The following is a 26154-nucleotide window of genomic DNA, read 5'->3' on the forward strand; positions in this document are numbered from 1 at the left end:
AGTCAATGGTAGGCTTTGAGGGGACTTCTATGGTAGGTATACCTATAACTCATCTCTTGGCAGTAATACTGTAGACTGCTTTATCACTGATCTCAACCTAAAGTCTCTTAGAGCGTTCAGGGTCAGCCCACTGACACCCCTATCAGATCACAGCAAAATCACACACTACTTGATCAGAGCTGTGCTCAATCCTGAGGCATCAAAGCCAAATGAACTGAATCATATTAAGAAATGCTATTGCTGGAATAAAAATAGTGTGGAAATCTACCCAAAAAAGAATTAAGCAACAAAATTCAATCCTTTATAGACAATTTCCTGGACAAAAGGTTTCACTGTAATAGTGAAAGTGTAAACTTGGCAGTAGAAAACCTAAACAGTATATTTGACCTCTACTCTTCCCTATCAAATCTAAAAATGTCAAGCAGACAACCTAATAAAAGTAACAACAATGACAAATGGTTTGATGAAGAATGCAGAAACCTAAGAAAGAAATTGAGAAACCTATCCAACTATAAACATAGAGACCCAGAAAACCTGAGCCTACGCCTTCATTATTGTGAATCACTAAAACAATACAGAAATACACTATAGAAAAAGAAGGAACAGCACGTCAAAAATCAGCTCAGTGTAATTGAAGAATCCATAGAATCTAACCACTTCTGGGAACATTGGAAAACTCTAAATAAACAACAACACGAAGAGTTGTCTATCCAAAACTGAGATGTATGGGTAAACCACTTCCCCAATCTTTTTGGCCCTATAACAAAGAACAAACAGCAAAAACATATATGTGATCAAATACAAATCTTAGAATCAAGTGCTCCCGAGTGGCGCAGCGGTCTAAGGCACTGCATCTCAGTCCTAGAGGCATCACTACATACACCCTGGTTTGAATCCAGGCGGCATCACAACTGGCAGTGATTGGGAGTCCCATAGGGTGGAGCACAATTGGCCCAGCATTGTCTGGGTTTGGCCAGTATAGGCCGCAATTGTAAATAAGAATTTGTTCTCAACTGACTTGCCTAGTTAAATAAAAGTAAAAAAAACTATTAAAGACTATGAGAACACACTGGATTCTCCAATTACATTGAATGAACTACAGGACAAAATACAAACCCTCCAACCCAAAAAGGCCTGTGGGGTTGATGGTATCCTAAATTAAATTATAAAATATACAGACCACAATTCCAGCCGGCTATACTTAAACTCTTTAACATCATCCTAATCTCTGGTATCTCCCCTCATATGTGGAACCAAGGACTGTTCACCCCAATCCACAAAATTGGAGACAAATTTGACCCCAATAACTACCGGAGGATATGCGTCAACAGCAACATCATTGGGAATATCCTCTGCATTATCATTAAAAGCAGACTCATACATTTCCTCAGCGAAAACAATGTACTGAGCAAATGTCAAAATGGGTTTTTACCAAATTACCATACGACAGATCACGTATTCACCCTGCACACCCTAATTGACAAACAAACACACGAAAACAAAGTTAAAGTCTTCTCATGCTTTGTTGATTTCAAAAAAGCTTTAAACTCAATTTGGAACGAGGGTCTGCTATACAAATTGATGGAAAGTGGTGTTGGAAGAAAGACACTACATTATAGAATCCATGTACACAAACAACAAGTGTGCGGTTAAAATTGGCAAAAAACACACACATTTCTTTCCACAGGGCCAGGGGCTAAGACAGAAATGCAGGTTAAACCCCACCCTCTTCAACATATACATCAACGAATTGGCGAGGGCACTAAAACAGTCTGCAGCACCCATCCTCACACTACTAGAATCTGAGGTCAAATGTCAACTGTTTGCTGATGATCTGGTACTTCTGTCCCCAACCAAGGAGGGCCTACAGCAGCACCTAGATCTTCAGCATAGATTGACAGTAAATCTCAGTAAGACAAAAATAATGGTGTTCCAAAAAAATWATAATCAATAATTTAACCATCTTACATATAAAACCTTATTTGCTCATCGAAAAAATGTGAATAACTCACGACAGGTTAATGAGAAGGGAGTGCGCATATGATGCACATAACTCTGCGATGTTGGGTTGTATTGGAGTAAAGTCTCAGTCTTAAATCATTTCCCACACACAGTCTGTGCCTGTATTTAGTTATCATGCTCGTGAGGCCGAGAATCTACTCTCACGTAGGTACATGGTTGCAAAGGGCATCAGTGTCTTAACAGCGTAATTTGCCAAGGCAGGATACTCTGAGCGCAGCCCAATCCAGAAATCTGGCAGTGGCTTCTGAATGAATTCAATTTTCACAGAACCACTTGTTGCAATTTCTATGAGACTCTCTTGTTCAGATATCGGTAAGTGGACTGGAGACAGGGCATGAGAGGGATAACGAATCCAGTTGTTTGTGTCATCTGTTTTGAGAAAGTACCTGCGTAATTGCGCACCCAACTCACTCAGGTGCTTCGCTATATCACATTTGACATTGTCCATAAGCTTGTGTTCATTTGCACACAAAATAATCATACAATGATGGAAAGACCTGTGTGTTGTCCTTGTTAATGCAGACAGAAAAAAGCTACAACTTTTTATTCATAGCCTCAATTTTGTCCCGCACATTGAATACAGTTGTGGAGAGTCCCTGTAATCATAGATTCAGATCATTCAGGTGAAAAAACATCACCCAGATAGGCCAGTTGTGTGAGAAACTAATCATCAAGCAAGTGGTCAGACAAGTGAAAATGAAACTTTAACTTCTTGACGCTAGGGGTCAGATTATTATTTTTTTTTTTAAATAATGTTCCCAAGGTAAACGGACTATTTCTCAGGTCCAGATTGTAGAATATGCATATAATTTACAGATTAGGATAGAAAACACTCCAAAGTTTCCAAAACGGTCAAAATATTGTCTGTGAGTATAACAAAACTGATTTTGCAGGCGAAAACCTGAGGAAATCTAACCCGGAAGTGATTATTTATTTTTTAATCTGTGTTTCATTGCCCGTCTTTCTTCCATTTAAAGGGGTATCAAACAGATTCCTTTTCCAATGGCTTCCTCGGGCTGTGACCAGGCTTTAGACATMGTTTCAGGCTTTTATTTTGAGAAATTAGTGAGATTTTTCCAAACTAGTCAGGTGTCCTTTGATTAGTTCCTGCGCGCGAGAGGTGTAGCTCTCCATTTTCTTTCTCTCTTTTATTGAATAGGTTACGGTCCGGTTTAAATATTATCGATTATGTATGTTAAAAACAACCTGAGGATTGATTATAAAAAAACATTTGACATGTTTCTACGAACATTACGGATACGTTTGGAATTTTCGTCGAACGGAACGAGGCTGTGGTTTTCTGAACATAACGCGCAACCCAAATGGCGTTTTTCTGTTATAAAAGTAATATTTATGGAACAAAAATAACATTTATTGTGTAACTGGGAGACTCGTGAGTGCAAACATCCGAAGATTATCAAAGGTAAGCGATTAATTTTATTGCTTTTCTGACTTTCGTGACCATGCTAATTTTGGGCTATCTGTTCTAGCATTGATTGATACACTCACAAAAGCTTGGATTACTTTCGCTGTAAAGCATATTTTCAAAATCTGACACGATAGGTGGATTAACAACAAGCTAAGCTGTGTTTTGGTATATTTCACTTGTGATTGCATGATTATAAATATTTTTAGTAATATGTGGCGCCCTGCAATTCAGCGGTTGTTTAGGAAAATGATCCYGCTAAAGGGATCCGTAGCGCAAAGAAGTTAAGCTCGTATCTCAATTTTAAAAAATGTGTCAATACTTTTCCCCTTGATAACCAGCACACTTCTGTATGTTGTAAAAGCATTACGTGGTTATTGGATAGTGCAGAAAGTACACGAGAGTTCAGGGGCCTTGCTTTAACAAGTTAACCATTTTCATTGTAGTGTCCAAAACGTCTTTCAAGCTGTCAGGCATTCCCTTGGCAGCAAGAGCATCTCGGTGGATGCTGCAGTGTACCCAAGTGGCGTCGGGAGCAACTGCTTGCACGCGTGTTACCTCTCCACTATGTCTCCCTGTCATGGCTTTTGCGCCATCAGTACAGATACCAACACATCTTTACTACCAAAGTCCATTTGATGTCACAAAGTTGTCCAGTACTTTAAAAATATCCTCTCCTGTTGTCCTGATTTCCAGAGTTTTGCAGAAGAGGAAGTCTTCCTTAATTGACCCCCCATAAACGTAACGGACATATACAGTGGGGAGAACAAGTATTTGATACACTGCCGATTTTGCAGGTTTTCCTACTTACAAAGCATGTAGAGGTCTGTAATTTTTATCATAGGTACACTTCAACTGTGAGAGACGGAATCTAAAACAAAAATCCACTCCCCACTGTATCAGGAGTTGCCAGGCCCTCCAACGTTCTTGTTGACTCATCCAGCTGTTAATGCAACATCATTCACCGGCTTGCATGCGTAGCAGTAATGGTTTCAAAACATCTCCTGTCATGTCACTGAAGCGTCGTAAAACAGTGTTGTTTGATGAAGACATTGTCTGTAGTTTTTGTTGGCCTTTTCCCCCAGCATTGTCCCAGCCATATCTGCGGCAGTAGGAAGAATTAAAAGTCCTCCACAATAGTATGGGGCTTGCCTGTCCTAGCCACTTTGTAGCTCACCATATACGACGCTTCTAGCACCTTCTTAGTAATAGTATCTATTGCTTTTATACTTACTACTCGAAAGTCATCTTAATTCTCRCTCAAAACTATATGTTTTGTTTCTAAATGTCTGCGCAAGAGTGAAGGTTTCATTGTGAGATAGAGTTGTGAGATAGTACTTTTGCACATATGTGGCTGAGGAAASGCACTACTCCTAATATAAGTGAACCCCAAATCAATGTAGTTCTCATCATATTTGCGCCTCTTCGATGGTTCAACATCCCTGTCTGTCGTTCGGTGCTTCCCCGAGTAGGGGGGCAATAGCTCTTTGGCTGCATCAGATTCACAACTGTCAGTGTCCATGCAAGCTGGGCTAACAACAAATGTAGAATTACTGATGCTAGCATTGGATGTGCTCGTGGAAGCAGGACAACTTGTGTCGTCGACAGGTGCAGGTGTAGTACTGCTGGTAGTAGAGCTGGTATGTGTCTCTATGGACGCGTGCCTTACTTTTTTTTACCATTTAGCAATTTTCGAGCAAACGGAATGAGCAGCAGCTACATTTGGCTACATACAGACCGTTAGTGGAATTCCCATGAGAGAGTAACGGGTAATGTGATTGGATGTTAGTTATTTGACGAGGCTACCTGTATTTGTGTTGTTATTTCACTGAACACTAGATGGTTTAATTTTATTTATGGCAATGAAACGGGGCTACTCAGGTCAGAAAAAAACCTCACCCAAATGTATAGCCCTGTTTGAAAATGTGAAGGAAATTATTGTTATTATGATTCATTTTTTTGTGCGAATCACATTTTTATTTGGCGTACTCCCGACGGCATTGCATACCCCAGTTTGGGAATACCTGCTCTAGACCACACAAAAAACTATAYATACCTCGGCCTAAACATCAGCGCCACAGGTAACTTCCACAAAGCTGTGAACGATCTGAGAGACAAGGCAAGAAGAGTCTTCTACGCCATCAAAAGGAACATAAAATTTGACATACCAATTAAGATCTGGCTAAAAATACTTCAATCAGTTTTAGAATCCATTTCCCTTCATAATTGTGAGGTCTGGGATTTGCTCACCAACCAAGAATTCACAAAATGSGACAAACACCAAATTGAGACACTGCATGCAGAATTCGGCAAAAATATCCTGCGTATACAATGTAATACACCAAATAATGCATACAGAACAGAATTAGGCCGAAACCCGCTAATTATCAAAATCCAGAAAAGAGCAGTTCAATTATACAACCACCTAAAAGGAAGTGATTCCCAAACCTTCTATAACAAAGCTACCACCTACAGAGTGATGAACCTGGAGAAGAGCTCCCTAAGCAAACTGGTGCTGGGGCTCTGTTCACAAACACAAACAGACCCCACAGAGCCCCAGGACAGCAACACAATTAGAACCAACCAAATCATGAGAAAACAAAAATATATTTACGTGACACATTGGAAAGAATTTACAAAAAAACAGAGCAAACTAGAATGCTATTTGGCCCTAAACAGAGAGTACAGTGGCAGAATACCTGACCACTGTGACTGACCCAAAATTAAGGAAATATTTGACTATGTACAGACTCAGTGGGCATAGCCTTGCTATTGGGAAAGGCCGCCGAAGGCAGACCTGGCTCTCAAGAGAAGACAGGCTATGTGTACACTGCCCATAAAATGTTGTAACTTCCTAACCTGCCAAATGTAGGGCCATATTAGAGACACATATTTCCCTCAGATTACACAAACCYACMATTTTTTTTWAAACAAATCAAATTGTCCTGAACAGGGAAAAATATTGAACATTGGTTAAACAAACAGGTATAATTGTGCTTTCCTCTGTATCCCTCCCTCTACCTCTCTCTGTCCCTCCTCATCCCACTCTCCCCTACTCACTATTTCTTCATCATCCAAATCTCTCCCCGTCACCCCTCTTCCCTCTGTATCCCTCCCTACACACTCAACCTCCTCATCCTCTTGCCCTTTCTAACTGTTTTCCTGTGTGTTTGACCTGGTAGCCGCGGTGGCCTTGATGTCAGGCCCCTCAAAGAGAAGAGGAGAAGCAGTCGAACAGAGGGCCAATTTACACGTTATTACCACTAGATTTAAGGAGCGGAGAAAGAGGAAGACAAAATGAGAAGATAATGGATGCTGTTTGTGCAGAGGTTGGCAGGCACCGCATAACCTTTTCTGTCCCTTTACAAGGTTATCTGTCAGAGAGATAACGAGAGGCGAGACGGTGGCTTTGCTACTGGCTCTGCTCTCTGGCTGGCGCCTAATTAATCATTAATTGTAATATGGACACTCACTTCTCATGTAGAGCAGGCCACACTGAGGTGATGTCAGGGTGTGTGTGTCAAGGACTCTTCCTGTGTGTTCATACTCACACAGCCATAGCTGCGCTTGCCTCCCTTGTGGGTGATCACTACCACCACAGGTGTTGCTGAGAGAGAGACAGAGAGAGAGAGACTCAATGAATAGGAGTATATACAGTTGAAGTCGGACGTTTACATACCTCAGCCAAATACATTTAAACTCAGTTTTTCACAATTCCTGACATTTAATCCTAGTAAAAATTCCCTGTTTTAGGTCAGTTAGGATCACCACTTAATTTTAAGAATCTGAAATGTYAGAATAATAGTAGAGAGAATGATTTATTTCAGATTATATTTATTTTATCACATTCCCAGTGGGTCAGAAGTTTACATACACTCAATTAGTATTTGGTAGCATTGCCTTTAAATTGTTCAACTTTGGTCAAACGTTTTGGGTAGCCTTCCACAAGCTTCCCACAATAAGTTGGGTGAATTTTGGCCCATTCCTCCTGACAGAGCTGGTGTAACTGAGTCAGGTTTGTCGGCCTCCTTGCTCGCACATGCTTTTTCAGTTCTGCCCACAATTTTCTATGGGATTGAGGTCAGGGAGTTGTGATGGCACTCCAATACCTTGACTTTGTTGTCCTTAAGCCATTTTGCCACAACTTTGGAAGTTTGCTTGGGGTCATTGTCCATTTGATAGACCCATTTGCGGCCAAGCTTTAACTTCCTGACTGATGTCTTGGAGATGTTGCTTCAATATATCCACATACTTTTCCTACTCATGATGCCATCTATTTTTGAAGTGCACCAGTCCCTCCTGCAGCAAAGCACCCCTACAACATGATGCTGCCACCCCTGTGCTTCACGGTTGGGATTGTGTTCTTCAGCTTGCAAGCATCCCCCTTTTTCCTCCAAACATAACAATGGTCATTTTGGCCAAAGAGTTCTATTTTTGTTTCATTAGACCAGAGGACATTTCTCCAAAAGTATGATCTTTGTCCCCATGTACAGCTGCAAACCGTAGTCTGGCTTTTTATGGCGGTTTTGCGGCCTTCAGGTTATGTCGATGTAGGACTCGTTTTACTGTGGTATAGATACATTTGTACCTGTTTCCTCCAGCATTTTCACAAGGTCCTTTGCTGTTGTTTCTGTGATTGATTTACACCTCCAATTGACTCAAATCATATAATTAGCCTATCAGAACTTCTAAAGCCATGACATCATTTTCTGGAATTTTCCCAGCTGTTCAAAGGCACAGTCAACTTAGTGTATGTAAACTTCTGACCCACTGGAATTGTCATACAGTGAATTATAAGTGAAATAATCTGTCTGTAAACAATTGTTGGAAAAATGACTTGTGCCATGCACAAAGTAGATGTCCTAACCGCTTGCCAAAACAATAGTTTGTTAAAATAATTGTGGAGTGGTTGAAAAACGAGTTTTAATGACTCAACCTAAGTGTATGCAAACTTCTGACTTCAACTGTATTTTACTTTATAAGAACGGAATGCTAAATTAAGGCTGCCAAGCTTGCTAGGACAAAGAGATACAACTTCAATTAGCAATGACGTGTGAAGTGTGAGGTTTCAAAGCCCTTGAGCCCAACAATGGCAGGAGAATCACATGCACAGGGCTTTGAAGCCGCCTCGCTGTTCAGAGGTAATTAAATACACTACCATCTGTATGTAAAAAATGATAAGGCAAGAACAGAGTACAAAATGAAGCTCCTTATGGAAAATCAAGAGACACTTTTTGCTGACTGTTATAAAAATGGGAACGTAAGCAACTAAATCTTTCCACACAAACCATCCCCTGGCATGGCACAGTGCTATATTACACACAAACCCCTCTGTTAACTTCTTTGGTATAGGGGGCAGCATTTTCACTTTTGGATGAATTTCGTGCATAGGGAACTGCTCCTACTCTGTCCCACATGCTAATATATGCATATTAGTATTACTATTGGATAGAAAACTCTGACGTTTCTAAAACTGTTTGAATGATGTCTGTGAGTATAACAGAACATCTATGGCAGGCAAAAACATGAGAAAAAATCCAAACCGGAAGTGAAAAATCTGAGAGTGGTCGTTGTTAAAGTCATCGCCTATTCAATTCCCTGTAATATATGGATCTGTTTGCACTTCATACGCCTTCCACTAGATGTCAACAGTCAGTAGAATGTGGAATGAACCGTGGGACCGGATGGAATGTTGTGGGACCGGATGGGAGGGGAATAAGTCAGTGGTCTGGCAGATTGCCAGTTGTTGGTCGCGCGCTTTCCTCATTATATCGTCTTGCGTTCCATTACTTATAGAGACTGAAAAGAATTCTCCGGTTGGAGCCTTATTGGATATAAATGATAACAACATCCTGAAGATTGATTCTCTACTTTCTCTACTTACTTTGACCAGTTTATTCGACCTGGAATATAACTTTTTGAAGTTTTCGTCCGACGTTTGCCTGCATCTGCGCGAGCGTTTGGACACGTGCACTACACATGCTAGTAAAATTAGCTAATTGGAAATAAGTATGGACATTATCGAACAAAACAACGATTTATTGTGGACCTAGGATTCCTGGCACTGCATTCTGATGAAGATAATCAAAGGTAAGGGAATATTTATGATGTAATTTTGTATTTCTGTTGACTCCAACATGGCGGAGAAATGTTGTTACTATCTGAGCGCCGCTTCAGATTATTGCATGGTGTGCTTTTTACATAAAGTTTTTTTTTTAAATCTGACACAGCGGTTGCATTAGGAACAAGTGTATCTTTAATTATATGTAAAACATGTATCTTTCATCAAAGTTTATGATGAGTATTTCTGTTATTTGACGTGGCTCTCTGTAATTACTCCGGATATTTTGGAGGCATTTCTGAACATGGCGCCAATGTAAACCGAGATTTGTGGATATAAATATGCACATTATCGAACAAAACATAAATGTATTGTGTAACATGATGTCATATGAGTGTCATCTGATGAAGATGTTCAAAGGTTAGTGATTAATTTTATCTCTATTTCTGGTTTTTGTTACTACTATCTATTGCTGGGAAAATGGCTATGTTTTTTCGTGGCTATGTACTGAGCTAACATAATTTTTTGGTGTGCTTTCCCCGTAAATCCTTTTTGAAATCAGACATGTTGGCTGGATTCACAACATGTGTAGCTTTAATTTGGTGTCTTTCATGTGTGATTTCATGAAAGATTGATTTTTATAGTAATATATTTGAATTTGGCGCTACATTTTTTCTGGATTTTGGCCAAGTGGGGCGCTACCATCCCACCTATCTAGAGAGGTTTTAAGACGGGTAAGAAACTCAGGATATTAGACATTGACATTGAGGAGGAGTCAGCAAATGTGAACGTGTACAAATCTGGAACATTAAACCTGTTAGGGCTGCAAGCCCGAGGTCGGTACACTTATGACAACATCCAGCTCAAGTGCAGGGCGCGAAATTCAAAATCTATTTTTTTTAAATAGTTAACTTTCACACATTAACAAGTCCAATACAGCATTTGAAAGATAAACATCTTGTGAATCCAGCCAACGTGTCCGATTTTTAAAATGTTTTACAGCGAAACACCACGTATATTATGTTAGTTCACCACCAAATAACAAAGAGGACAGACATTTTTCACAGCACAGGTAGCATGCACAAAGCCAACCTAACTAACCAAGATCCAACCAAACAACCTAGAAACAACTTCCTCAGATGACAGTCCTATAACATGTTACACAATAAATCTATGTTTGTTTCGAAAAATGTGCATATTTGAGCTATAAATCAGTTTTACATTACTGCTAACATCATAGTACAGTCAGAAATAGCACGGGAGTAGCCAGAGTAAATACAGACACACAACGTCAACTACCTAATTACTCATCATAAAACATTTCAGAAAAATATATGGTGTATAGCAAATGAAAGACAAAGATCTTGTGAATACAGCCAATATTTCAGATTTTTTAAGTGTTTTACAGCGAAAACACAAATAGTGTTATATTAGCTTACTGCAATAGCTAACACACACACAGCATTGATTCCAAGTAATCGGTAGCGATAGCACAGTTCGACAGATATATGAAATAGCATCCCAAATTGGGTCCTTATCTTTGTTGATCTTCCATCAGAATGTTGTACAAGGGGTCCTTTGTCCAGAACCGTCTTTGTTTGGATCCAGAACGAACTCTTTCCCTCTTGATTAGCAAGCACACTGGCCATGCGGCGCTAACCTCCTCTTTCTTGATCAAATTCATACAACGCATCACGCCTAAATCCCGAATAATTTCAATAATATAATTAAATTATATTGAAAAAACATAGTTTAGGATGATATTGTGACATGTATCAAATAAAATCTAAGCTGGAGATCAATTTCACCCATAACGACGGTTTTCCAGAAGGCGAATCCAGGTCCAACTTCGCGCCTTCGAAAAAAATAATAATGGCGGACCTCTCATTCCAAGAGGATGTATTCAATCCCAGAACAAGATAATCAACTCATTTTGCTCTCACTTCCGCGTGAACACCAGGGGAAGGTGTATGAGTGTTTCTATAGTCCCAAGTGACATGCCCTTTTATAGACAAGCTCTTGAACAAAGACTCGTGCTTTTGGAAATCTCACTTCCGGATAGGAAATGGGCTGCAGAAAGAGTTCTGGTTCACTTAGAGAAATAATTCAAACGGTTTTAGAAACTAGGATTGTTTTCTATCCAATAGTAATAATAATATGCATATTGTACGAGCAAGAATTGAGTACGAGGCCGTTTGAAATGGGCACTCTTTCCAGGTTACTCAATACTGCCCCTTCAGCCATAACAGGTTAAGGGTACACGAAGAAACCCCAAATAGTTTAAGCTGGACTTTCACATTATCAAAGAGATAGCTCAGCAGGATAAGCTCTTTCTTGAGAAAGATACCCCCACAACGAGCATGTCAGACCAGACCTCTTCATTAAACAACCCCACAGACGAGCAACCCCAAGCGGAAAGTCAACCTCCCAGCACAGAGTACTACTCCTTCATTGAAATGAAGGATGAATTCACACAGCTGGATGTAAGTCAGGTGGAGCTGGAACAGGAGGTGAACACAGCAACACCCTCCACAGCAACCCACCCAAGCCCCCACCATTTCTTCTCCGCAATGCAATCTGGTTTCAAAGCTGGTCATTGGTGCACCTCAGCCACGCTCAAGGTCCTAAACGATATCATAACCGCCATCGATAAGAGACATTACTCTGCAGCCGTATTCATCGACCTGGCCAAGGCTTTCGACTCTGTCAATCACCACATTCTYATTGGCAGACTCGACAGCGTTGGTTTCTCAAATGATTGCCTCGCCTGGTTTACCAACTACTTCTCTGATAGAGTTCAGTGTGTCAAATCGGAGGGCCTGTTGTCCGGACCATTGGCAGTCTCTATGGGGGTGCCACAGGGTTAAATTCTCGGGCCGACTCTCTTCTCTGTATACATCAATGATGTCGCTCTTGCTGCTGGTGATTCTCTGATCCACCTCTACGCAGACGACACCATTCTGTATACTTCTGGCCCCTMTTTGGACACAGTGTTAACTAACCTCCAGATGAGCTTCAATGCCATACAACTCTCCTTCCGTGGCCTCCAACTGCTGTTAAATACTTGCACATTCTACTTGCACATTCATCTTCTGCACATCTACCATTCCAGTGTTTAATTGCTATATTGTAATTACTTCGCCACCATGGTCTATTTATTGCCTAAACTCCCTTATCTTATCTCATTTGCAATCACTGTATATAGACTTTTTTGTTTTCTTTTTTTTACTGTATTATTGACTGTATGTTTTGTTTATTCCATGTGTAATGCTGTGTTGTTGTTTGTTGGCCAGGTCGCAGTTGCAAATGAGAAAAAGCAGGAAAACAGAGCACTAGAGGAGAGGATCAGACTGCTGGAGGAGAGGGTGAGGGGAATAGCGTGTGACAGAGAACAACCCATTAGAGAGGTGGCCACCCCCGCAGAGAAGCCAGTAGAACAGCCCGCCTCAGCTCCAGACCAAAGTCTTGGCACCATRGCAGAACAGTCCACCCCAGACCTTGACCATATCGTCAACATCACAGCAGAACAGACAAATGAAATACCCCAAGCCCAGGGGATCCCACCCCCTCTGAGCACCCTCCCTGTCAGCCACTCTGATAGCCCTCCTGACAACAGCCCCACACCCACTAAGGACATACAAAAGACACAGATTGTACTCCTTATGGACTCAAACGGGAAATATATACAAGAAAATAAACTTTTTCCCAAACACAGAGTGTCTAAACTCTGATGTCCAAACACCCAGCGCACCCTAGACCTTCTGTCTGAGGACCAACTAGGGTCACCCAGCCACATAATAATACACACAAGCACAAACGACCTGAGAGCACAGCAGGAAATGGTGGCCACAGCACTCAAGGGAGTGATTGAAAAAGCTTCTTCTACTTTCCCCAATGCACAAGTGGTTATCTCCACCTTGCTACCACGAAAAGACTTCCACCCTGCTACCATACAGCGGGAAAACGCAAGTATTTCCCGTGACTGTGCCTCAAAACCAAATGTTTACCTGACCACCCCTCCACCCTGAACTTGAACAGCCTTTACGACCAGGTCCACCCATGCAAGGCAGCAGTGCCCACCTTCGCCCACACCCTAAAGGATATCGCCTTCAAACGCAGCCCCAACAATTCACACAGGAGCAACGGATCAATAGACACCCCGTCCAGAACAGCACGACACTCTCCCAGACCTGCGGSACCCCCCGGACCTTCACATAGAGGATTCACGCCGAGAGGACCCACATCCAGACCACAGCACCACCAACCACATCYACACGCCCACCCAAACCAATCAATACCCTCCCAAGTCAACCATGCCCACACCCCATTTAGGCCCCCTCAGATCAGACCTATGCCCCTCCTGCCCATCCCATGACCCTCACTCCCGCAAAGAGGGCCTCAACATGGAAGTCACATGAGCAGGCAAACAGGTCCGACCCCCACTCTTACACTAGCCCAATCCAATGGCATGTACCAGATGCTCAGCAGGCTCTGCTCACACTTACTGGCCTGAGGCCAAACCACACTGTAATAGTCATATGTGTAAACATACTGAATTATAATTGGATGCATTTTACTGCCGTATCACACTGCTCTATGATTGGTTAAGACCACCCAGGTGGTGAGGTCATCTTCGGTTGTTCATGGTATGAGACATGTGAACATGCCAGTTATAGCTAGCTAATAAAGGGCTACGTTTTGAAATATCCTGTCGTACTGCGATTTATTATTTTGTACAAAGCGTGCAAAACAAGACACACACAACCAACAACATTGGACACGTTTTGGAACACAAAGCCTTCACCATCTCATCCTGGAAAATCTAAGGCCTGAGGTCATCTGCCTTTGGCCTAAAGAGTAGGAACCTGGAATTCACTAAATAATTTAGAAATACAGACATGTTCATCCTACAAGAAACATGATATAGAGGAGACGGACCCACTGGTTGCCCTCCAGTTTTCAGGGAGCTGGTAGTCCCATCCACCAAACTACCAAGTGTGGAACAGGGAAGGGACTCAGGTGGTATGCTAATTTGGTATAGAGCACACCTAACTCACTCTATTAAATTTGTCAAAACAGGAACATTTTACATTTGGCAAGAAATTCAAAAGGAAATTATCTGAACAGAGAAAAACATTCTGTGTGCTACCGACAGTACATCCCCCCTACTAGAATCCCCATACTTTAATGAAGACAGCTTCTCCATCCTGGAGGGGGAAATCAATCATTTCCAGGCCCAGGGACATGTACTAGTCTGTGGCGACCTAAATGCCAGAACGGAACAGAACAGCAACAGGGGGACAAACACCTGCCTGGAGGTGACAGCATTCCTCCCCCATATGATCCCCATATTGCCCCCTAGGCACAACTACGACAACATAACCAAAAAACTGCTGTCACAACTGCTGCAGCTCTGTCACAGGCTGGGTATGTACATGTCAATGGAGGATTAGAGGGGACCCCTATGGTAGGTACACCTATAGCTCATCTCTTGGCAGTAGTACTGTTGTAGACTACTTTATACTGACCTAAACCCAGAGTCCCTCAGAGCGTTCAAGGTCAGCCCACTGACACCCCTATCAGATCACAGAAAATCACAGTCTACTTGAACAGAGCAATACTCAACCTTGAGGCATCAAAGCCAAAGGAACTGAACAATATTAAAACTTCTCACGAGTCACCATCCCGGATCCGGGAGCACCCTCATCAGTAAAAAAGCTGACTAGCATAGCCTAGCATAGCGCCACAAGTAAATCTAGCATCTAAATATCATGAATCACAAGTCCAAGACACCAGATGAAAGATACACATCTTGTGAATCCAGCCATCATTTCTGATTTTTTAAATGTTTTACAGCGAAAACACAATATGTATTTCTATTAGCTAACCACGATAGCAAAAGACTCAACCGCATATTTTCACAATTTTTTTACCGCATAGGTAGCTATCACAAATTCGACCAAATAAAGATATAAATAGTCACTAACCAAGAAACAACTTCATCAGATGACAGTCTTTAAACAGATTTATTGTATAGCATATGTTTTGTTCGAAAAATTTGCATATTTGAGGTATAAATCATAGTTTTACATTGCAGCACCCTCACAAATCTCACCAAAGCAGCTAGAATAACTACAGGACCAACGTGAAATACCTAAATACTCATCATAAAACATTTATGAAAAATACATGGTGTACAGCAAATGAAAGACAAACATCTTGTGAATCCAGCCAATATTTCAGATTTTTTAAGTGTTTTACAGCGAACACAAATATAGCATTATATTAGCTTACTACAATAGCCTACCACCAAACGCATTCATTCAACGCAACGTTAGCGATAGCGAATAAACCAGCAAAAGATATACATTTTTTCACTAACCTTCACAATCTTCATCAGATGACAGTCCTATAACATCATATTACACAATACATATATGGTTGTTCGAAAATGTGCATATTTAGCGGCACAAATCGTGGTTTACAATGTGAATACGTAGTCAAAATGCAGAAATATTGTCCGGAGAAATCTTGGAGAGGCACCTAATCTAATCAAATAACTAATCATAAACTTTACTAAAAAATACATGTTGGACAGCAAATGAAAGATACACTAGTTCTTAATGCAACCGCTGTGTTAGATTTTTTTTAAATAACTTTAGTACGACATACAGCTTACGTTATAGCGAGACAGCGYCCRAARTCWGGGCGGAAWATACGTCTAAACATTTTCGACAGAAATACGAAATAACATCATAAATGGTTCCTACTATTTGATGAGCTTCCATCAGAATCTTGTACAAGGTGTCCTTTGTCCAGAATAATCGTTGTTCAGTTGTAGAATGTCCTCTTCATCTGTCGAATTAGCAACCAAAGCTAGCCATGTGGCGCAGGAGTGTCCAACTCACCATAACGCAAAACAAAGAAAAGGCCGAAAATCGCAATAAACTGATATAAACTGAAATAACTCGGTTTAAAATAACTACTTTATGATGTTTTTAACACATATATCAAATAAAATCAGAGCCGGATATATCTAACGTCTATAACGAAAGCTTTTCAGAACGCAATCCAGAGATCCTTCTCGCGCCACGCTGAACAATGAAAAGACTGGTCACGTCATTCCAAGAGGTCTTATTCGGCCTCAGATAAAGCTATACACCCCATTCCACCGCTAACTGCCTATTGACATCTAGTGGAAGGCGTATGCAGTGCATGTAGACCCATAGATTTCATGCAAATTAATAGGATGGCCCTGGAACAGAGCCCCCGATTTCAGATTTTTCAGTTCCTGACAGGACGTTTGTTGCAAAATGAGTTCTGTTTTACTCACAGATATAATTCAAACGGTTTTAGAAACTAGAGAGTGTTTTCTATCCAATAGTAATAATAATATGCATATTGTACGAGCAAGAATTGAGTACGAGGCAGTTTAATTTGGGAACGATTTTTTACAAAGTGAAAACAGCGCCCCCATATTGACAAAAGGTTAAGAAATGCTATAGATGGAAGGAATGTAGTGTGGAAACCTACCCATAAACAATTAGGCAAAAACAAATTCAATCCCTTTTTATACAACTTCCTGGACAAAACGTTCCACTGTAATTGTCAGGTATGCGTAAATGGCTGTAAGAGAGTTAGGTGCAGTAGAGCAGATATTGGGATATTGGTGCAAACACCGGTGCCTCACTGCGGTGACGGTCAGCGCCAAATTTCTGGCGCAGTACGGCGCGCTGATGGTGGACATGAGCGGCGTCACATGTTTCTTCCGCGCGCCGGAACCAGTCGTCCACCGCAGGAGCCTCGGTCTGACTCTGATGCCAAGGAGCCAGAACTGGCTGATACCCCAATACACACTGGAAGGGAGAAAGGTTAGTGGAGGAGTGGTGGAGCGAGTTCTGGGCCATCTCTGCCCAGGATACGAACGCCACCCACTCCCCCGGCCGGTCCTGGCAATAAGAACTCTTTCCACCTGCCCGTTACTCTCGGGGTGAAAACCTGAGGTAAGGCTGACCGAGAACCCCAGACATTCCATGAACGCCTTCCAGACCCTTGACGTGAACTCGGGACCCCGATCAGACACTATATCCTCAGGCACCCCGTAGTGCCGGAAGACGTGTGTTAACAGGGCCTCCGCCATTTGTAGGGCCGTAGGGAGACCGGGCAAAGGGAGGAGACGACAGGACTTAGAAAAACGATCCACAACGACCAGGATCGTGGTGTTACCCTGTGAAGGTGGAAGATCGGTTAGGAAATCCACCGACAGGTGCGACCACGGCCGTTGTGGAACGGGTAAGGGTTGTAACTTACCTCTGGGAAGGTGTCTAGGAGCCTTGCACTGGGCGCACACCGAGCAGGAGGAAACATAAACTCTCACATCCTTAGCTAAAGTGGGCCACCAGTACTTCCCACTAAGACAGCGCACCATCCGACCGATCCCAGGATGACCAGAGGATGGTGACGTGTGAGCCCAATAGATCAGCCGGTCGCGGACAGCAGACGGACGCACGCTCAATGTCCAGCTCCCACACTACCAGCGCCACCAGGCAGGAGGCCGGGAGTATGGGAGTGGGATCCATGAGCAGCTCCTCTGTGTCATACAGCCGGGACAATGCGTCTGCCTTAACGTTCTGGGAGCCTGGTCTGTCCAGATGAGAAAAGGGTGTTTAGCCCCCTCAAGCCAATGTCTCCACGCCTTCAAAGCCCTGACGACAGCCAACAACTCCCGGTCCCCCGCGTCATAGTTTCGCTCCACCGGGCTGAGCTTCCTCGAGAAGAAAGCACAGGGACGGAGCTTCGGTGGCGTACCCGAGCGCTGAGAGAGCACAGCTCCTATCCCAGCCTCGGACACGTCCACCTCCACTATGAACGCCAAAGAGGGATCCGGATGAGCCAGCACGGGAGCCGAGGTAAACAGAGCCCTCAGGTGACTAAAAGCCCTGTCCGCCTCAGCTGTCTACTGCAAGCGCACCGGGTCCCCCTTCAGCAGTGAGGTAATGGGAGCCGCTACCTGAACAAAACCTTGGATTAACCTCCGGTAGTAGTTGGCAAACCCTAAGAACCGCTGCACCTCCTTTACCATGGTGGGAGTCGGCCAATTACACACGGCTGCAATGCGGTCACTCTCCATCTCCACCCCTGAGGTGGAAATGCGATACCCTAGGAAGGAGACGGACTGTTGAAAGAACAGGCATTTCTCAGCCTTGSCGGACAGGTCATGCTCCAACAGTCGACCAAGCACCTTGCGCACCAAGGACACATGCTCGGCGCATGTAGCGGAGAATATCAGAATGTCATCAATATACACCACAACACCCTGCCCGTGCAGGTCCCTGAAAATCTCGTCTACAAAGGCTTGGAAGACTGATGGAGCATTCATCAACCCGTACAACATGACAAGGTATCCATAGTACCCAGAGGTGGTACTGAAAGCCGTCTTCCACTCATCTCCCTCCCGGCTACGCACCAGGTTATAAGCGCTCCTGAGATCTAGTTTGGTGAAGAAGCGCGCCCCGTGCATTGACTCTATCGCTGTGGCTATGAGCGGTAGCGGGTAACTATACCTCACAGTGATCTGATTCAGACCCCGATAGTCAATACACGGGCGCAGACCTCCCTCCTTCTTCTTGAAAAAAAGAAACTCGAGGAGGCGGGTGAAGTGGAGGACCGAATGTACCCCTGATGCAGGGATTCGGAGACGTATGTTTCCATAGCATCCGTCTCCGCCTGTGAGAGGGGATACATGTGCCTCCTGGGAAGTGCAGTGCCTACCAGGAGATCTATCGCACAATCGCCCCGTCGATGAGATGGTAATTGAGTCGCCTTCTTTTTGGAGAAGGCGAGAGCCAAGTCGGTATATTCAGGAGGAATGCGCACGGTGGAGACCTGGTCTGGACTCTCCACCGTAGTGGCACCAACGGAAACCCCTAAACACTTACCTGAGCACTCTCGCGACCACCCTGTGAGAGCCCTCTGTGGCCAAGAAACAGTGGGGTTTTGACAAGTTAACCACGGTAGGCTCAGCACCACGGGAAACGCAGGAGAGTCAATAATAAAGAGACTAATTCTCTCCGTATGACCGCCCTGCGTCACAATGCCCAAAGGAGMGGTGACCTCCCTAATCAACCCTGACCCTAATGGTCGACTATCTAAGGCGTGAACGGGGAAGGGCACATCCACGGGAACAATGGGGATCCCTAAACTATGGGCAAATGATCTATCAATGAAATTCCCAGCCGCTCCTGAATCGACGAGCGCCTTATGCTGGGAATGCGGGGAAAACTCAGGAAAATTAACAAATAAAAACATGTGTGCAACAGAGGGCTCTGGGTGAGAATGGTGCCTTCTCACCTGGGGTGACGCCAGAGTGCCCTGCCTGCTGCCTTGAACCCTAGAGGAGCCAACACGGCACCGACCAGCAGTGTGACCTCTGCGGCTACAGATGGTACATGTGAAAGCCCCTCCTCCAGTCTCCCTGTGCGCACCACAGGCACCGGAGCGGTGGTGCTGGGAAATGGAATCGACAGAGCCCTCTCTGGACGTCCGCGGGTGACCAGCAGGTTATCCAGCCGAATGGACATGTCCACCAGCTGGTCGAAGGTAGGAGTGTGAATCAACGCYGTGTGCTCCTGGACGCACTCCTCGACTCCGATACCATAGGTACCTGCTCCTGCTGACTCCATAATGGGTGTGGTATTCTGTCAGGTATGTGTAAATGGATGTAAGAGAGTCAGGTGCAGGAGAGCAGATATTGGGTAGCCAAGAGAGCCTTTTATTTAGGCAAAACAAAAGCACATGGCAAAATAAACAAGAAATAACAATTCGGGTTAACATAACCCAGCGCAACAGACTAACGTGCACATAACATGAAACAGAATAAACAATACCACACAAAGACATGGGGGAAACAGAGGGTTAAATACACAACACATAATGAGGGAAATGAGAACCAGGTGTGTGGGAAAACAAGACAAATGGAAAATGAAAAATGGATCGGCGATGGCTAGAAGACCGGCGACGTCGACCGCCGAGCACCGCCCGGACAAGGAGAGGCATCAACTTCGGCAGAAGTCGTGACAGTAATAGTGAAAGTGTAAACTTGGCTGTAGGAATTCTATACAGTATATCTCTCAGCTTCCCTATCAAATCTAAACATTTCAAACAGAAAACCGAAGAAAATTAACAACAATGACAAATGGTTTGATGAAGAATGCAAAAACCTAAGAAAACATTTTTTGAAACCTATCCAACCAAAAACATAGAGACCCAGAAAACCTGAGTCTACGCCTTCACTATGGTGAATCACTAAAACAATACAGACATACACTACGGAAAAAGAAGGAACAGCACTTCAGAAATCAGCTCAATGTAATTGAAGAATCCGTAGAATCTAACCACTTCTGGGAAAACACTAAACAAACAACAAAACGAAGAGTTATCTATCCAAAATGGAGATGTATGGGTAAACCACTTGTTCAATCATTTGGCCCTATAACAAAGAACAAACAGCAAAAACATATACATGATCAAATACAAATCTTAGAATCAACTAAAAATATCAGGATAAAGGTAAGTCCCAGATGCAGACCGTGTCGAAGTAACAATGTTTATTACAGCAACAGTGGCAGGTACAGGACGGCAGGCTGGACCAGGTCAGGCAGAGGTCGGTAATCCAGAGGTGGGGCAAAGGTACAGGACGGCAGGCAGGCTCAGGGTCAGGTAGAGTGGTCAGGCGGGTGGGTGCAGGGTCAGTACAGGCAAGTGTCAAAACCAGGAGGATGAGAAAAAAGAGACTAGGGAAAAGCAGGAGCTTAATACAAAAATGCTGGTTGACTTGACAAACAAGACGATCTGGCAACAGACAAACAGAGAACACAGGTATAAATACACAGGGGATAATGGGGAAGATGGGCGACACCTGGAGGGGGGTGGAGACAATCACAAAGACAGGTGAAACAGATCAGGGTGTGACAATTAAAGACTACCAGAACCCACTGGATTCTCCAATTCCATTGAATGAACTACAGGACAAAATACAAACCCTCCAACCCAAAAAGGCCTGTGGTGTTGAACGTATCCTCAATGAAAAGATAAAATATACAGACAACAACTTCCAATTGGATATTCTTAAACTCTTTAACATCATCCTCAGCTCTGGCATCTTCCCCAATATTTGGAACCAAGGACTGATCACCCCAATCCACAAAAGTGGAGACAAATTTGACCCCAATAACTACCATGGGACATGCGTCAACAGCAACCTTCAGAAAATCCTCGACATGATCATTAACAGCAAACTCATACATTTCCTCAGTGAAAGCAACGTACTGAGCTAATGTCAAATTGGCGTTTTACCAAATTACTGTACGACAGACCACGTATTCACCCTGCACACCCTAATTGACAAACAAACAAACCAAAACAATGGCAAGGTCTTCTCATGGTTTGTTGATTTCAAAAAGCTTTTGACTCAGTTTGGCATGAGGATCTGCTGTACAAATTGATGGAAAGTGGTGATGGGGGAATGACATACAACATTATAAAATCCATGTCAACAAACAACAAGTGTGCGGTTAAAATTGGCAAAAAAACAAGTTTCTTTCGACATGGCCAGGGGGTGAGACAGGGATGCAGCTTAAGCCCCACCCTCGTCCACATGTACAGTTGAAGTCGGTTAGGACATCTACTTTGTGCATGACACAAGTAATTCTTCTAACAATTGTTTATATACAGATTATTTCACTTATAATTCAATGTATCACAATTCCAGTGGGTCAGAAGTTTACATACATGGCTTTAGAAGCTTCTGATAGGCTAATTGACATCATTTGAGTCAATTGGAGGTGTACCTGTGGATCTATTTCAAGGCCTACCTTCAAACTCAGTGCATCTTTGCTTGACGTCATGGGAAAATAAAAAGAAAACAGCCAAGACCTCAGAAAACAAATTGTAGACCTCCACAAGTCTGGTTCATCCTTGGGAGCAATTTCCAAATGCCTGAAGGTACCACGTTCATTTGTACAAACAAACGTACGCAAGTATAAACACCATGGAACCACGCAGCCGTCATACCGCTCAGGAAGGAGACGCGTTCTGAAGGAGTGCAAATCAATCGCAGAACAACAGCAAAGGACCTTGTGAAGATGCTGGAGGAAACACGTGCAAAAGTATCTATATCCACAGTAAAAACGAGTCCTACATCTACATAACCTGAAAGGCCGCTCAGCAAGGAAGAAGCCACTGCTCGAAAACAGCCATAAAAAAGCCAGACTACAGTTCGCAACTGCACATGGGGACAAAGATTGTACTTTTTGGAGAAAATACAAAGCCAACTTACTAAAGTTCCCCTAATACACTGAACTCATTAGGGGAACATATTTTAAATAAATATAGACTAGACCACTTTGAAGGTATGAAAACAAAACCTTTGAAAAACGTTTGACTTTGTTATAAACTATCCAATTAAGTCTGTTGCCATGGCTTGGCCTGTGACCTGAACCCATGGCCTCTCACCTCTGTGTAGAAGACCTTATGCTCCATGACGTTGAGGACCATGGTGAAGAGGCGTGGCTGCAGGGGTGTGCAGAAGGTATAGCCCTCCATCAGGCCGATCTGGGCGTTGGCCGCCTGGTGGCTAGGCAGGTGCTTCTTAAAGACAATCAACACAAGGTTAGGCTGTGGAGTGTGTTTTATTGTATGGCCAGATGGTAATGCTCACTAAGACCTTCATTCCAATATCTGTAGCATGTGCAGAGCAAAGACCATATCTAACACTGCCTCATTCCATTTCTATGTGCAACAACACCCTTGTACGGCGTCTCAGACCCACCTCTTTGTGTGGCTCCATGATGACGGTGACAATCTTCCCGGTGACCTGGGCCAGCACCTGCAGGGAGTGTATGTCCTGCTTCCTGACCGGGGAGTTGGAGGAGGTGACCTCTCTCACCAGGTCATGGGTGACCATGTGGAAGGACTTGTCCTGAGCAGCCAGCAGCTCCTCTGTCTTCTCCTCATCCTTCAGAGGGGTGGCACAACGCACCAGGAGCTGCTCCAGTGGTCTTTGCCATGGCTACTGCACCGTTAGACACCTGGAGGTAAAAGTTTAATAATAACTTCTTATTTCACTATTGTTTTCACCCCACCGTGATACCCGACAGAAAAGTCCTGGGGCCATCTTGCCATAGAAAATAACATTTCTTAATTTTAATGTTTCAACCCTGTATAATTCAAGTATATGTGTCAACACAAACCAGACAACTAGTGTTACCACAGATAACCGTACCTCTCAAGTGAGGTCCATCATGATGAAGAGCAGAGCCTTAAGGAAGGTGAGATAAGGGAAGAGGGAAGAGGAGGGGGTGAGGAATGAAGAGGGGAGAGGAGGGAGATGAGAAATGAAGGGGGAGAGGAGGGTGATGAGGAATGAATGGGGAGAGGAGGGTGATGAGGATAGAATGGGGACAGGAGGGAGATGAGGAATGAAGAGGGGAGAGGAGGGGGATGAGGAAGGAAGGGGGGATGAGGAATGAAGGGGGAGAGGAAGGGGCTGAGGAATGAATGGGGAGAGGAGGGAGATGAGGAATGAAGGGGGAAGAAGGTGGGGATGATGAATGAGGGGGAGAGGAGGGGGATGAGGAATGAAGGGGGAGAGGAGGGGGATGAGGAATGAATTGGGGAGAGGAGGGAGATGAGGAAGGAAGGGGGAGAGGAGGGAGATGAGGGAAGAGATGGAGCAGAATGAGCTACAGTAACAGCAATAATGTATAATCACAGACAAGAATTAAAGCACTTACAGTAATCGAGAATTCACTTCCTGTTCAAAACATATCAATTGTATAAATCAACACTAGCACACATTATAGTAAGTGATGTAATGCCACTGGTAAACCCCCAAGCCCTCTGTCTCTCACCCTCTCCTCGGACCCCAGGATGATGGAGGCTATTTCAAAGATAACAGCCAGAGCCACCTCTCCTATTTTACACAGCTCATTTTCCTCTTAGGCCACGCAGACGGCTATGGTGTTGATCGAAACCGTTCTCCTCACTGTGGAACATAGCTGTGTTGGGCTGGCTGCCCAGCAGGTAGCACTGCAGCAAGAACGGACCTGGGGGGAGGGGTGGGCACAAAAACCCAACACCTATGAGAAGCATACAAAAGGAGGAGAATAGAAAGGGTAGAAGGTGTGAGAGAATGACACAGAAGGAGAGAGGAGACAAAAAGAGATGGAGCATCCAGCCAAATGAGACAGAGGTGGAGAGACGGTCAAGTCCCAAATGCGAGTGAGACAAAAAGACAAGGTAGCAGAGAGAAATATGCCTTCTCTCACCACACTGCTGAGTCACAGTCCCTATGGTGTAGTGTCTGACGAGGCTGGCCACGAGGCTGGCCATGAGGCTGGCCACGAGGCTGGCCACGAGGCAAGCCACGAAGGGCAGAACGCTGGGACGGAGGTCCTTAATGACAACAGACATGAAAACCCTGGTCAGTGCCTGTTCAAAAGTCCTGCGTACTGGGCCTTGTCGCGGTGGGAGATTATCACACTGGGGACGCACTTCTCTGTGAAACTGGACACACACACAACAGCAAAACACACACTCAATTAAACATGCCGCCATAAGACATTCAACAGACACAAGCAAACGACAAAACACTCAAATATTAACATGTTCATCATTAAAACGGCAATGAATCATTTACAGGGTCTGTCACATCAGCTTTGGTTTTATTCTGTGGTAACAGCCATTTTCTGTCCCTGGGTGTTTCATCTGCAGTCTCTGGCAGTGGTTAAAAACCCTAAGTACCAATAGACAGACAGACAGACTTTGTGCCTGACTGGCTGGCCTCGGCCTCCCTGTCTCCCTGTCCTCTCCAAGGCTGTGTTGTTGTTCAGCCCTGCTGAAGGAGACGGGTTGTTGTATTGTTATATAAGGCGGCAGGTAGCCTAGTGGTTAGAATTTTGGTCCAGGAACCAAAAGGTCCCTGGTTCGAAATCCCCAAACCGACAAGGTGAAAATCTGTCAATGTGCCCTTGAACAAGGCACTTAACCCTAACTTGCTCCAGGGGCGCTGTACTACTATGGCTGACCCTGTAAAACAACACACTTCACTGCACTTATCTGGTGCATGTTACAATAAAACATTCTAAATGAGAAGTTTAGCCCTGCTGAAGTGGACGTGTTGTTTGAGAAGCTTGCTTGAGCTAGTGTTTTATAACGCCAGATGCCAGGGACACACCTGATGGACTGCTCCTTTTCATTATCGCCTATTAAAATACTTTTGCTTTAGGAGAGGTAGAGGCAGAGAGGGGAGAAGACGAGGGGGTGAGGAGGAGGGAGGGAGAGATGGGAGTGGGGGGGTTAGACGGACAGCCAGATCAATTCCCGTTCATTCACGGCCCCTGCCACTCCAATGGTGCTCCATTCTCACTTCTTGGCATTCGGTGATATCAAGAAAAGCTATCTGACCCTTTTCACTGAAAGTCCCTTTTCACGAAGACCAACAGGTGAGACAACGAGAGAATGGATGGGGTGAGAGATGAAAGAAATACATTGAGAGAGGACGTCATGGATCAAAACATCTGACAGATGGGGTGGTGCACGATCCCCACAATCATAACTGACACACTTCATTATCTCAGCGGGAGTG

The 26154-nt window shown here is 43.8% G+C and overlaps 1 pseudogene; it reads right to left on the reverse strand.

The window, feature by feature from the left end:
• LOC111977988 (transformation/transcription domain-associated protein-like) overlaps nt 1-26154 on the reverse strand; it is a 140568-nt pseudogene that overhangs the window by 99404 nt on the left and 15010 nt on the right.

The sequence above is a fragment of the Salvelinus sp. IW2-2015 genome, linkage group LG18, assembly GCF_002910315.2.
Source record: "Salvelinus sp. IW2-2015 linkage group LG18, ASM291031v2, whole genome shotgun sequence".
Taxonomy (NCBI): Eukaryota; Metazoa; Chordata; class Actinopteri; order Salmoniformes; family Salmonidae; genus Salvelinus; species Salvelinus sp. IW2-2015.